General features: G+C 37.9%; 1 protein-coding gene across 3 annotated transcripts in view; it reads right to left on the reverse strand.

The window, feature by feature from the left end:
- The window catches only part of ADAMTSL1 (ADAMTS like 1), a 1,120,558-nt gene that overhangs the window by 981,131 nt on the left and 126,117 nt on the right, over nucleotides 1-13,310 (reverse strand). The gene's annotated exons all lie outside the window — the stretch shown is intronic.

Here is a 13,310-nt window from a genome sequence, read left to right on the forward strand (position 1 = left end):
GAGTTTACTCTAACTCATGTCCATTAAGCCAGTTATGCCATCCTATGAACTCATCCTCTGTCATCCCTGTCTCCTCCCACCTTCAATCTTTCCCAGGATCAGGGTCTTTTAAAAGGAGTCAGTTCTTCACATCAGGTGGCCAAAATATTGGAGTTTCAGCTTCAGCATTAGTCCTTCCAATGAATATTCAGGACTGATTTCCTTTAGGATAGACTGGTTGGATCTCCTTGCAGTCCAAGGGATTCTCAAGAGTCTTCTCCAACACCACAGTTAAAAGGCATCAATTCTTCGGCACTCAGCTTTCTTTATATTCCAACTCTCACATCCATACATGACCACTGGAAAAACCATAGCCTTGACTAGACAGACCTTTGTTGGCAAAGTAATGTCTCTGCTTTTTAATATGCTGTCTAGCTTGGTCATAACTTTTCTTCCAAGGAGTAAGCGTCTTTTAATTTCATGGCTGCAGTCACCATCTGCAGTGATTTTGGAGCCCCCAAAATAAAGTCTGTCACAGTTTCCACTGTTTCCCCATCTGTTTGCCATGAAGTGATGGTACTGGATGCCATGATCTTCGTTTTCTGAATATTGAGCTTTAAGCCAACTTTTCCACTCTCCTCTTTCATTTTCATCAAGAGGCTCTTTAGTTCTTTTTTGCTTTCTCATATAAGGGTGGTGTCATCTGCATATCTGAGGTTATTGATATTTCTCCCGGCAATCTTGATTCCAGCTTGTGCTTCTTCCAGCCCAGTGTTTCTCATGATGTACTCTGCATATAAGTTAAATGAGCAGGGTGACAATATACAGCCTTGACGTACTCCTTTTTCTATTTGGAACCAGTCTGTTGCTCCATGTCCAGTTCTAACTGTTGCTTCCTGACCTGCATATAGGTTCCTCAAGAGGCAGGTCAGGTGGTCTGGTACTCCCGCCTCTTTTCAGAATCTTCCACAGTTTATTGTCATCCACACAGTCAAAGGCTTTGGCATAGTCAATAAAGCAGAAATAAATGGTTTCCTGGAACTCTCTTGCTTTTTCAATGAACCATCGGAGGTTGGCAATTTGATCTCTGGTTCCTCTGCCTTTTCTAAAACCAGCTTGAACATCTGGGAAGGTCACGATTCACGTACTGTTGTAGCCTGGCTTGGAGAATTTTGAGCATTACTTTACTAGTGTGTGAAATGAGTACAATTGTGGGGTAGTTTGAGCATTCTTTGGCATTGCTTTTCTTTGGGATTGGAATGAAAACTGACCTTTTCCAGTCCTGTTGCCACTGCTTCATTTTCCAAATTTGCTGACATATTGAGGTCAGCACTTTCACAGCATCATCTTTTAGGATTTGAAATACCTCAAGTGTAATTCCATCACCTCCACTAGCTTTGTTCGTGTGATGCTTCCTAAGGCTCATTTGACTTCACATTCCAGGATGTCTGGCTCTAGGTGAGTGATCACATCATCGTGATTATCTGGGTTGTGAAGATCTTTGTCCCCTCCTCAGAGGTCTGAGTTCTAGCACTACAAGTCTCCCTCTCTAATCTTGTCAATGTTAATCATTCCAATCCCTTTCCTTTATTCTAGAAGCCCAGAGGTGGTAGCTGTTTCCCACTGAGGCTTCTCAGCCTCAGTAATACTGACATTTCAGGCTGGATACATCTTTGTTTTGAGGCTTATTCTATGTACTTCAAGATGGGTAACAGTATTCCTGTCCTCTATCCATCAAACGCCAGTAACCTTCCCCACAAGTTCCCTAAGACCAAAAATGTCTCCAGACATTGCCAAATGTTTTGGGGGTGGGAGAGGCAAAAATCACACTGGGTTGAGGATCATTATCTTAGACTTTATTTTTAACCCTTTTTGTTAATAATTTTACACTCATTTTAAGACTTCTCATATGAAAGTCTCTCATTCAAGTAAATGGTGCAGCTTCCATCTTTTGGCTGGAGCATTCTCGAATTACAACTGCTACGTTTATCCCTATAATTTTATTTTCACCCTTGTCAGTTTGATCTAAGGCCCCATGATCCTAGGTACTCAGTTCCTATGACATTTCCCTATATTCCATTTCTCTACTCCACAATCTATCCTGACCCTAAAACATATCTGTCATCTAATTTTTATCATTTTCTTCAATTTCTGACATCCTATGGAAGAAAATTCAGCATCTTTTTGCTAGCCTTCAGAGAACTCCAGAAATCAGAGAATTTATCTATAATTTCAAAGATGTTATTCTAGCTATGTATTTTTTTTTTAAACAAATTGATTTTCTTTTCTGAGTACCAGTTTTCTTCTCTGTAAGATTATTGCTTCACTTGTAAGATTGTTGGAAGATTAGATATAATGTAAGGAATGAAGCAGTTGCAGTTCTATTGCTATGATTATTATTATAGTACCAGAGTAGGAAACAGAAACCTGCTCCAGTATTCTTTGGCCTGGTGGGCTACAGTCCATGGGGTTGCAAACAGTCAGACATGACTGAGCACATCCACACCACAAGGGTCACTCTGTTATTATAGTTGTCACTATTATTCACATAGATAATTAACTGCACAAAATAGATATTCAGTACATTTAATTTACTGTGACACAGACTGCAATTCTTCATTGTAACCTACTAACAAGCCAGCTGTGTACACAGTCACCCAGCTTAAGACTACCTAGTCTAATCTCCTTTGCATCAAGATGAGACTGCATCACTAGGTTTTGGCCAAATGGATGAGAATAGAAGTGATAGTGTAACTTTTGCATCATGTACTCAACAAAAAAGAACCTGCCTGCATCTTCCTTTTCCTTCTTTCTGCTGACTGAAGTGTATATGTGGTGCTCACAGCAGGAACAGCCATCCTGAACCACTAGATAAAAGCGATGCATTACAGATGGCAGATCACCAAGACAGAAACAGCTTGTGTCCCTTTGAGATCGCAAGGCCACCACAGGAACCTGGGGTGATCTAGCCGACCTCTGACATAAGATATAAGTAAACTGCTATCCTATTTAAGCTGCTGTTGTTTGAGCGTGCCTTCAGTACAGTAGTCACTCTTGTATCTTAACTCGTACCTTTCCTTTATGATACGAGTCTCCCATAACTTAGCCTCAACTTGCCATTTCCTTAAAAAGCCCATGTGGTTTTATTCTGATGGATTTAAACACCAAGAAAAAATATTTCCAGAAATCATCATCCAGGAACAAGATGATTCTCTCCACAATGGCTATGAACAAATAATTTTTCTCCTGAGGTATTTTCATTACAAATGGTTTCTCTGATATCTATCTCCCTTTTCCTTTTACTCTTTTTAGAACAGGGAATTTTTTGGCTCCAAAATTACTGATTGTGATGGAAAAGTTAACATATTTGAATTTATCTATGTCAATATCACATAGAAAACAAAGATGTCAGTTGAGTGTCTAGAAAATAAAGGTAGCATCCAAATGTCAGGACCTACAGGAGGAAAGAGACTTGCAACTGAAATAAAATGATGAAAAAAAAAAGTGTTTTTTAAAATCTAGATGGCTTGATCCAAGGAAAGTGATGATTGCAATGCATGAGTGTAAAATAGAGTTAAATTCACAGCAGAAAGCTATAACCTATCACTATATGTGAGAATTGCTATGGAAGACAATGCTTTTGTATTTGGGCAATGAAATTCCCTCTGGGCCATAGTGATTCATCTAATTTAATAAGCATTCATTGATTATGAATGAGTATCTTTGTGGACAGACTTAAAGCAAAATGCCAAGTTTTAGTCAAAACCATCTCTGCAGATTTTTTCTCTCTTGCTAAATTTTCCTAGAGTCAGCAAAAGAAGGCAAAATTACTTTCTTTGTGCTAAGATTTCAGAGCTGCACTCATTGGTGACCCATTCGCTAATGCCAACTCTAACAACTGATTAAGAAATACTTAGCATGTAATAGAATAACCCACCACATCAGTATACATTTAGCAAGAGGCTAAATCGTGCAATTCTCCTACTACATATTCTCGGTTGTGACACAGTCCAACTTTCTAGCAAGTGATACCTCCAACACGAAAAAGTATTCAATTCAGAGCAAATCAAGACTCCTAGTCTTGTTCAGTTCTGTTCAGTCCAGTCACTCAGTCGTGTCCGACTCTTTGCAACGCCAGTGAACTGCAGCACACCAGGCCTCCTGTCCAACACCAACTCCTGGAGTTTACTCACTCTCATGTCCACTGAGTCAGTGATGCAACCCAACCAACTCATCCTCTGTCATCCCCGTCTCCTCCTGCCTTCAATCTTTCCCAGGATCAGGGTCTTTTAAAAGGATTCAGTTCTTTGCATCAGGTGGCCAAAGTATTGGAGTTTCACCTTCAACATCAGTCCTTCCAATGGATGTTCAGGACTGATTTCCTTTAGGATAGACTGGTTGGATCTCTTTGCAATCCAATGGATTTTCAAAAGACTTCTCCAACACCACAATTCTAAAGCATCAATTCTTTGGTGCTCAGCTTTCTTTATATTCCAACTCTAACATCCATACACGACTACTGGAAAAACCATACCCTTGACTACATGGACATTTGTTGACAAAGTAATGTCTCTGCTCTTTAATATGCTGTCTAGCTTGGTCATAACTTTTCTTCCAAGGAGTAAGAGTCTTTTAAGTTCATGGCTGCAGTCACTATCTACAGATTTTGGAGCCCAAAAAAATAAAGTCTGACACTGTTTCCACTGTTTCCCCATCTGTTTGCCATGAAGTGATGGGACCAGATGCCATGATCTGAGTTTTCTGAATGTTGAGCTTTAAGCCAACTTTTTTACTCTCCTCTTTCATTTTCATCAAGAGGCTCTTTAGTTCTTTGCTTTCTGATATAAGGGTGCTGTCATCTGCATATCTGAAGTTATTGATATTTCTCCTGGCAGTCTTGATTCCAGCTTGTGCTTCTTCCAGCCCAGCGTTTCTCATGATATACTCTGCATAGAAGTTAAATAAGCAGGGTGACAATATACAGCCTTGACGTACTCCTTTTCCTATTTGGAACCAGTCTGTTGTTCCATGTCCAGTTCTAACTGTTGCTTCCTGACCTGCATACAGATTTCTCAAGAGGCAGGTCAGGTGGTCTGGTATTCCCATCTCTTTCAGAATCTTCCACAGTTTGTTGCAGTCCACACAGTCAAAGGCTTTGGCATAGTCAATAAAGCAGAAATAGAGGTTTTTCTGGAACTCTCTTGCTTTTTCCATGATCCAGCGGATGTTGGCAATTTGATCTCTGGTTCCTCTGCCTTTTCAAAATCCAGCTTGAACTTCTGGAAGGTCACGATTCATGTACTGTTGAAGACTGGCTTGGAGAATTTTGAGCATTACTTTACTGGCATGTGAAATGATTGCAATTGTGTGGCAGTTTGAGCATTCTTTGGCATTGCCTTTCTTTGGGATTGGAATGAAAACTGACCTTTTCCAGTCCTGTTGCCACTGCTGTGTTTTCCAAATTTGCTGACATATTGAGGTCAGCACTTTCACAGCATCATCTTTTAGGATTTGAAATATCTCAACTGGAATTCCATTACCTCCATTAGCTTTGTTCGTAGTGATGCTTCCTAAGGCCCATTTTACTTCACATTCCAGGATGTCTAGCTCTAGGTGAGTGATCACACCATCGTGATTATCTGGGTCATGAAGATCTTTTTTATACAGTTCTTCTGTGTATTCTTTTCACATCTTCTTAATATCTTCTGCTTCTGTTAGGTCCATACCATTTCTGTCCTTTATTGAGCTCATCTTTGCATGAAACGTTCCCTTGGTATCTCTAATTTTCTTGAAGAGATCTCTAGTCTTTCCATTCTGTTGTTTTCCTCTATTTCTTTGCACTGATCACTGAGGAAGGCTTTCTTATCTCTTCTTGCTATTCTTTGGAACTCTGCATTCAGATGTTTATATCTTTCCTTTTCTCCTTTGCTTTTTGCTTCTCTTCTTTTCACAGCTATTTGTAAAGCCTCCTCAGACAACCATTTTGCTTCTTTGCATTTCTTTCTCTTGAGGATGGTCTTGATCCCTGTCTCCTATACAATGTCACAAACCTCTGGCACTCTGTCTATCAGATCTAATCCCTTGAATCTATTTCTCACTTCCACTGTATAATCATAAGGGATTTGATTTTGGACATACCTGAATGGTGTAGTGGTTTTCCCTACTTTCTTCAATTTAAGTCTGAAGTTGGCAATAAAGAGTTCATTATCTGAGTCACAGTCAGTTCCTGGTCTTGTTTTTGCTGACTCTATAGAGCTTCTCCATCTTTGGCTGCAAAGAATATAATCAATCTGATTTTGGTGTTGACCATCCGGTAATGTCCATGTGTAGAGTCTTTTATTGTGTTGTTGGAAGAGGGTGTTTGCTATGACCAGTGCGTTCTCTTGGAAAAACTCTATTAGCCTTTGCCCTGCTTCATTCCATACTCCAAGGCCAAATTTGCCTGTTACTTCAGGTGTTTCTTGACTTCCTACTTTTGCATTCCAGTCCCCTATACTGAAAAGGACATCTTTTTGGGGTGTTAGTTCTAGATCTTGTAGGTCTTCATAGAACCATTTAACTTCAGCTTCTTCAGCATTGCTGGTTGGGGCATAGACTTGGATTACCATAATATTGAATGGTTTGCTTGGAAATAAACTGAGCTCATTCTGTCGTTTTTGAGATTGCATCCAAGCACTACCTTTCAGACTCTTTTGTTGACTATGATGGCTTCTCCATTTCTTCTAAGGGGTTCTTGCCCATAGTAGTAGATATAATGGTCATGTGTGTTAAATTCACCCACTCCAGTCCATTTTAGTTCATTGATTCCTAAAATGTCGACATTAACTCCATCTCCTGTATCATCATTTCCAATATTGTATATTCCCAATATTGTAGTACCCTCTTATCATAACCTCCATCCTTTGCAGACGAGGAATCCAAGGCCAACAGAAACTGGGAACCTACGTAAGGTACTGTAAGCTAGCCAAAGTCACAGCCTACAGTAGAACCCAGAATCTCATGTTCCAACACTGCTCTTGCCTCGATTTTCCATTGCTCTACATTCAAAATTAAGAATGAAATCTAATGAGCGAAAATGAGTTGGAAGTCTCCAAATTAGTCACAATTCAGGAAATTGAAAAAGAATCAAACTTACTAATATTGCATAGTTGAAGAAAGTCACACTTTGCAGAGCAAAGAGCTTCAAAAGCTAACTTTCTGACTCAGCTAACTTTCTGAGTTGACTAAGATAAATCCTAAGATAAATGTAAAATGAAAGACTGAATAATATTCTCCAAAGCTCCTTACCTACTTTGATGCTATGATCCCAGCACTGGGAGAAAGACACTAGACATTTAGCTCAGCATTTGCAATTCAAATGTATCCATCTTCTGTGTCTTCTAATCTTCTCATAAGTTGGTAATAAGTTGCTAAAGAAAGTAGTGGTGAAGTAAAAAGCCAACCTAATCAGCTTAATATTGTCTTCTACCTTAAACTCACTATACCAAAAAAGTATAGTTCTAACTGTCTAGCCCGGGCTTCCCTTGTGGCTCAGTGGTAAAGTATCTGCCTGCCAATGCAGGAGATACCCTTTGATCCTTGGGATGGGAAGCTTCCCTGGAGAAGGAAATGTCAACCCATTTCTTTGCCTGGGCAAAGGAGCCTGGTAGGCTACAGTTCCCTGGGTCTCAAGAGACTCGGACATTAGGATAAACAACAACTGTCTAGGTCAGACCCTCCCCCTTAAGAAAAACAACCAAACTGCCCTCTCACTTGGCCTATTTGTTGTTTTACAGAGAACCATAAGCTTCCCTGCTTCTGGATCTTTGCTGAATACCCTTTATTTCTATCAACTTAAGTCCTGATACTTCCTTCACTTCCTAGTTTGAACCCCAGCTACTCCATACCGCATCTGCCTACTCTTCTACAATATACTTTTTTCTGACCATCTGTTTGATCCTTAGCCACCTGGCACTTGGTCTTGATGAATGTCCTCTGTCTCAAACTAGATCAAAGTCCACTCTCTCCAGGAAATGACTTAGACTATTTCTGTACCTCGTGCAATAGCCTACACATAGCAGGTGCCTACTATATATGTGGTGTTGATCATGATAACAGTGGCTCCCAAGGGTGACAAACGGAGGAAATGATAGAAAATAGGTTACTAGGTGGGAGGAGGTGCACCCATGAGGATAGGTGATTGCAAAAACTCACTAGAAACTGGATGAAGGGGGATAAAGAAGAGGATGCCCATCAGGTTATGTAGTACTGGTGCTAGTGGGATCATTCATTATCACTCAATTATACTCTTTCCTTATCTATCATCCTAATCATAATTTAGCAGAATTCACTAAAATCTATACTTATTCTTATACATCCAGATTGTCTTTTGCTTGCTCAAGCACAAGAGGTAAAATAACTTTAACTATCTAGTCTCTCTGCCTCTAAATATCCCCCCAAAATCTCTACACAAATATTTTTAAAGGAACTAAACTACTTTCCCAGGGCAAATTCTTTCCAAGTAACTAAATGCAGCAGCTTTCTATCACTTGAAAGTACTCTGGTCTAGTGGTTCCTAATTCTGACTGGTCAAAGAATCACTGTGGAAGTTCTTAAAAATCATACATGGATCCCACTGCCTGAAATTCAGATGTAGCCCTTCTCAGGGAGCATATATGTACTATTTGACATGTCCCAGGTAATTTTAATATATGGCATGTTTGAAGAAGACCAGCCTATATCACACAGTTTTGGTCTCTCTGGTTTTCAAGACGATAAATATTCTTTTTGATGATTTTTTCCTCCTAATTTTTGCCTTGAAGAAGGAATCCTCATTTAATTACCCAGTTATGAATGTTGGATTAAATCACCTGCTACCACAAAATATTTCCACGAGTTCCTGTGTAGATTTTATTTTTTTCTTAGCTGGCAGATCTCTAAGTTTAAGGAGGTCTTGATCACTACAGACTTGGAAAAATATCACCTGACAATCCCATCCTTCTGCCTTATATATTAGCTATGACTGACACTGAAATGCAAAACTCTGAAGAATATCCTGTTGGGCACTCTGTTGACAGCTGAGTAAAAGTTTTATCTCCAGGCTTTCCTGACTTTAATCTCCCCAAAACATAACTTTCCATTTCAACTGGGGTCCAAAAAGAAACATCAACTAAATAAAGGCTGTAACAGTGAACCACTGGAGTTGTAAGAGCTTTCTCTGATAATTCTGTCATAATCCTAACCACTCAGAAGCTGTAGAGAGTAGTAACCAAGAGTGCTTTCTTGTCAGGAAGATCTGGTTTCAAATCTCATATATTAGTGACGATCTTAAACAAGTGACTTGACATTTCAATCCCTCATGTCTTCATCTAGAGAACAGATCATTTTATTTAACCCATCTCAGAAAGCTGTCATCAGGACTTAATGGGTAGTCTGTGAAAAGTTGCTGGCATATAATCAACACTTGATAAATGTTATTTTTAGTTTCCTCTGGTAGAAATTCATTGATTTTGTTAAGTTCAGCCAGAATTAGAATCCGAGGGTTTTTAATGTTTGTAACATTATGCAATTTTCCCTAAGTCAAGCTAAGTACACTTTTGCATATGAAATGTCACTATTTATGTGACATAATTTTTATATCACTTAAGCTCTCACAGTTTAATTTATGCAGTACCCCCCATATTTATGGAGAAATAAATTCCAGTTTCACAGTTTGCAAGCCTTTCTTCCCCCTCAGTTACTGCAACTCAGAGTTTTAAAGGTAAAACGACAAAAAAATGGCCTTTCGTGTATTGACTACTTTGATCAAAGCCTTCACCCAACTAATTTTGAACAAAATGTAACCAAAGTTTAGAATACTAAAAATTTCAGTGTGATCATAGAACACTAAAGTTGATCTGAAAAGAGAGTGTTCAAAGTTTCAAACATTTCTAAAATCTGGTCTGTGAACAGCAAACAGAGAAAAAGCATGTACTACCATACTTTAGTGTCTTACTCTGTTTTATGTTGAATATCAGTGGACTTTTTATATCAGTTATTCAAAATACCTCCATATGTATATAATACTTATACATTTGGAGACGTACAATTTCTATATCAATTGGTAAAAATATCAGCTTTTGCAGTGTGTGTTTGGTTGTTCCAACTCTTTGTGACCCCATGGACTGTAGACAGCCAGGCTCCTCTGTCTACGGGATTTTCCAGGCAAGAATACTCGAATGGGTTGCCATTCCCTTCTCCAGGGGATCTTCACAACCCAGAGACTGAACCTGTGTCTCTTGTGTCTCTTGCATTGGCAAGCAGGTTCTTTACCACTAACGCCATCTGGGAAGCCCCAAAAGTATCAGCTTGGTTGGAATTATGAATTACATACACATTGAACCATTCCCAATAATTTTTTGTTATAGGCCTATTAATTTAACAAGGCCATTTTGAAGATGATTCAGTCCTCCACCATGTGTAATTTTATTATCATGGCCAAAAAAATAATTCCAATTATATTTGGATTTTTACCTGAATCTACAATAACATTTACAACAGTGTCAAAGGTTTTGCCTTCAACAGAATCAGCTTCCAAATATTGACGTTTATTCTATAAATTGAATGAAATAGTCAAACCATTACTGGAATTAGCTGAATTGCTTTTTCTATTTGAAGCAGCTAATAACATTGAAATAAAATTTGCACCACTTAACATATCCAAAATTCTTCTCTAATGAAATTAACACAGCTCTTTTTGTTTTACTGTTTGCACATGAAAATTAGAGATAAATGAGCTAAATCAACTCAGGCAAACAGCCATTTATTCTAAATAAGAGGGTCTGTTGTATAGTGATGATAGAAGCACTTTCTGCAGCTGTATGTGCTACATCATCTTCTTCATATACAATCTTCTTAACATAACTAGTAGTTACTGAAATAGCTTCTAATGTTCCTTCAGCAGATTTGTGTCTTGGGTTTTCACATGGTTACTGACATCACCACAGCGCCCCTTGTGGATAATAAATGTCAATAAGCATTCTCTACATGTTTCTCATTCATTATCAGTTACTTGAGAAATTGATATTTTCATTACATTACATTTAAAAGTCATCGAGGCCAAATGGGTCTATTGAAATATTTTTAACAGAAACATTAAAAAAAACAAAAAAGCACAAATGATCATATAAACTGAACCTCAGACTTTCAGGGTATCTCACTGGGCACTCCTTTGGCAACTAAACAGAAACTACATTTCCAGGTTTTCACTAATCTAATCTCCTCAAAATTCATTTTCCATTTTTCTAGCTTTGAGAAAGAAATGAAAATCAAGTAAGAGTTGAAACAGCAAACCATCTGAGTTGTAAGAACTCTCTTTGATAATTCTGAAATATTAATAGCTCAGACTACCTGGACAAAATAAATACTTAGATATAGATTTGTATTGGTTGCCCAAAAAGTTCATTTGTTCTGGGGTTTTTGGTACTATCGTATAGAAATACCTGAACGAAGTTTTTGGACAACTCAACACCATGCCATAAATTACTAAAATCACTACAGCAGATTTATTCAGATTTCTGTCTACACTGGACTGCTCAACCTCTATTTCCCATATACAGTTCATATGTTCATAATGTATAATTTACTCTGTTTCCCAATGGCTCTGCATCCACATGGCTTGAAGGGTTTGTTCATTTTGCATGGTTGGGTCATAGCTCCAACTTGCTGGAAAGCCAAGTAACCAGCAAGGACAGCAAGAACTTCTTCTACCACAACTTAAGACCAGAAGCAGTTAACTCTCCTTATCTACTCAGGTTCAGGAGGGCTTGTCTTTATCAGGGAGCCTGCTGTCACTGAAAGGGAGATGTCCTGGAAAGGGCTGGAAAAAAAGCAGCATAGCACCATGTGATCTTTCAGACTTAATCACAATCTAAAGGGAAAACTCTCTTCCCTGCAAATGTATCTCACATGCTACTGAATGAGACTGTGATAGAACTCAAGCTGGTTTATTTTTAATATACCATTGATGATAACGCTTTGTTAAAAAAAATAAATACTGGATAAATGTTAAACCAGACAAAATGCAAAGACATAAGGCATAAATTAGGACTGCCCCGAGGAAACAAGAATATATGGTAACCTTACCCTTTACACACACATTTTGTCATAGCTCTATATAGCAGCACAGGCCTACAAAGGAAAATTGCCAATTTCCTCATGCCAAGCAGAGACACAAATCAGATTCAACCTTTGATTAATTAGTTAAATAGACAAACATCCTTAGAATCAACCTTCCTTCCTTCCCTAATTTTTATCCTGACTCAGAAATAAAGTTAACAGAGTGTCCTAAAATCTTAATTTTAATACTACTTGGATCTATGGTAGTCATTAAGAGAAATGGGATGAAATCAAGTTTTTTGTTCTGCTTATGTGTGCATGTTTCCATAGGGTTAAACAGTTTTCCCAATATAAATTTTTTAAATTCCCTTCAGTAATAGTCTTGGAAACTAACTTAGTTCATTCAATGTACTGTGAGAAGAAAAGTTCCTTGTGAGAAATGTTTGTTTTACAGAAAGAAACTCCATCTCATAACAAGAAGAAATCATAAAAATACACTCATATTTGTTCTTTAGTGCACCCAAATTACTGGAAGACTCTCTTAACTTACTCTGATTCTTTGAAGGGAGAATTATTTTTTAAAATAATCTATAGGAAAACATTGTTTGTCACTAAGAAGAAAATATAGTACTATCCCATTAATACGTCAATGTGATGTTCACATGATATTTTCCAGATGAGTAAGGATAACTATTTATGTGTCTAAATCTCAATCACTTCATGGCATTATAAAATAAATACACCAAACATAATTCAAGTGTCTCTTAATGGCACAAGATGACCATTCTGTTGTATTTAGTCACAAAGTTTATTCCTAAAATAATAACTCAAGCAATTTAGTGTCATATTTTTTTCTGTAAAGTTATTTCTCAGTTGATGCTAACCTTTCTTTACCACTATTATTTCTGAAGTACTAGGATTCCATTTCATGATATCTGGTTAGGCTCTAGGGTTAACACTTTGTTGTTTCAATGAAAAGAACTGCATGGTTTTTATAGCAGGTGACCTGTCCATTCTTTAACTTCTTATGTGTTCCCAGCTTTGTCATTGCTAATTACTGTCCTAAATCTGACCTTCAGCTACATGGAAAGCTATGGTACCAGTAAATTTCACACAATGGTCTCTTTATAACATGTTTATTCCTATGGAGAAATGGAACTAGCGTGTATTCTACATCTTACTGTTAGAGTTTTTGTATTCATTATCTAATCCAAAACTCCATGTGAAAAGTTTGTGGTAACTTTTTAAAGACAGAC

Source organism: Bos indicus, chromosome 8, assembly GCF_029378745.1.
Source record: "Bos indicus isolate NIAB-ARS_2022 breed Sahiwal x Tharparkar chromosome 8, NIAB-ARS_B.indTharparkar_mat_pri_1.0, whole genome shotgun sequence".
NCBI classification, from domain to species: domain Eukaryota; kingdom Metazoa; phylum Chordata; class Mammalia; order Artiodactyla; family Bovidae; genus Bos; species Bos indicus.